This window comes from Triticum dicoccoides, chromosome 5A, assembly GCF_002162155.2.
Source record: "Triticum dicoccoides isolate Atlit2015 ecotype Zavitan chromosome 5A, WEW_v2.0, whole genome shotgun sequence".
In the NCBI taxonomy this organism is placed as follows: domain Eukaryota; kingdom Viridiplantae; phylum Streptophyta; class Magnoliopsida; order Poales; family Poaceae; genus Triticum; species Triticum dicoccoides.
In genome coordinates, this window is record NC_041388.1 from 608,055,785 (window position 1) to 608,058,412 (window position 2,628).

The following is a 2,628-nucleotide window of genomic DNA, read 5'->3' on the forward strand; positions in this document are numbered from 1 at the left end:
GAGCCGGATTTTATCATTGCATACGAGCCAGCAATGTCAGTTTCAGATACGAACCTTCATAATGGAGAAAAGCCCATCTCCAAAATTACCGATGCGGTAAGTAATTGACTGTTTGTGTACAATCGTTTCATACACATAATTCATGTGTACTCAGTATTATTTAATGTCATGTAACAGGAACTCGCCAAAAAGCATGGTCATATGAAGTTAGTATGCTCACAGACAAGGTTCGGAAAAACCATGAAACTGTTGTCACAAGACCACAAAAAGTACATCATATCAGAAACCAGTCTTGGCGGTCTAACCTAGATGCATGAAGTGACTCTACGGCGCATAATGTTGGTTAGACTAGCCAAGAGCATAGATATGGACACGCAATCCATTACCATCGGTAAAACGCCAATTCCTATAACAAAAGAGGACGTGCAAGGTATATTTGGCATTCCGATAGAAGGGGAGGATATAGAGCCACATCTGGAAATGCAAACCGACACAGAATTGTTTACCTCCTATGCAAACAATGGGCAAATTTTGATTTTTGACCTTGAAATGGCGATCCGAGCTTCCAAAGCTCCAGACGGCGATTTCTTGAGACGGTTCATTCTGTACGCAATTGGTACTGTTCTAGCACCAATAGCACAACATTATGTGGACTCGAAATTTCTCAACCTTGTTACAGATCTTGAAAACCTTCGGAAATTTAACTGGGGATGTTTCACACTTAATCACTTCTTCAAGTCTGTTCACAAGTTTAGAAATCGAGATCACGTAAATCTACAAGGAAATCTAATTCTGCTCCAAGTTAGTGATAGATCACTACTTAATGTCCTTTAATTATTGTTCTGTTGCATATCTGTATGGTGATGAACTAATTTATTGTGTAGTACTGGTACTGGGAGCACGTGCGTAGTGGCCGATTAATGTATGCTTCTAGACCCCCTCCATTGATCGCACGATGGGACGAAATGATGGCTACTTTAAGAAGCGATGCTTACGAGAAAGGAGGTCTTCATAACGGGCTGGTACCTATCTACAATTGAACTTTCTATATCCGATTTTTATTTGGTACAAATGGTTCATTATATTTTACAAAAATAGGCTGTCATGGAAATTTGTGCTCCTCAACGACCATCCCAGAATTCTAATAATTTTCCAAGAAAAAAAGATGAACATGTGCATCAATATGATTCGTATCGGGCACCATCACAAGGACATCAATTTAGTAGCCATCAAGTATGTACTCCAAGGACTATTTGTTTTTGCAATATCACAAATAGGTGTCATGGAACCTCATTCATTTAGCTATTGTTATCAACGGGGTTTTATTTTGTTTACACAGATTGAAATGGTAGTTGAAGTCATGAATGCATGCATTGCTGATCATGAAAAGAAGGTAGGCAGGAAGTTAATGGAAATTGAGCATAGATTTGATTTCAAATACCATACTCTAGGTGAAGACTTGATCGACGTGAAGACTAAAACTGGCACTAATCCTAGGTTGTCGAAGGCTGAGGATGAAATTAAAGACTTAAGGAGGGAACTCCATGTATGTCATACTGTGCATTTTGTATTTTTTATGAATATGTTCCTTCATGTTCATTATTGTTTGCATTGTTACAGGAAATAAAATACGAATTTACAAGCAACCGACAATCAGTGTCACAGAAAGGAGGCATGCAGGTGATCAATATGGCCCAACACGTCAATATCTAAAAGTAACAAACTAATGATGAACTACCTTTCTTCATTGTAGGATCAAGTCAATGTGTGCAATTCATCCCTGACAGGAACTCCTAGGGCTAGCCAATTCACGACAGGGACTTCGAGTACACCAAGTGCAAGACATGTGACGGAAAACAATGAGGAACCACAATTAACTCCGATGAAGCCTGTCTTTGGTAATGATTACAAGTTCACGGATGAGGACATAGAGACAGCCGTTTACATCGGCGGAACATACGACCCTGTGAAAATAGCTAGAATCAGAGACATTTCCCTCACAGCAGAAAATCTGAAGTGAAGTTTGGACGACAAATACATTCATGGTGATGTAAGCCCATTATACTCTATTCTACATCATTACTGCAACAATTGTCTTATTATTGTATGATTGAAAATTTCGCAGGTTATTATGGCATATGGTCGCATTAGCCAAATTGAGAATGATACTGCCTCAATCATATCCCCTCAAGAAACCGAAAAGCTGTTACAAATGAAGGGGGTGATTCCTGTTGGACGTGCAGCCTCATGGTTAGCTCGTGTAGCAGGAAAATTTGTAGGGCGCCGAAAGGTACACGTTTTCCACACTTTCATAGTTTACGTACACACTGTACACGACAAATTTCGGTTCTCAACCCAACCCAAATTTTACTGCAGTTGCATGTCCCACTGAATGTACACCAAAACCATTGGATGCTAATGATGTTTAATTTTGACAAAAAAGAAATTCAGACTCTGAACTCCATGAATTATCATTGCGACAAGACCAAGGAAGATTCTCTTGTAAGTGTTGTCTTGCTGCCTCTTTTGATCCGCATGGAACATGAGCTCCCAAAGTACCGTAACCCTATGTATAACTCGTCGTACCCTAGGTGGACTCGATTCAGTTCTGCATTGATGAAGCTGTCA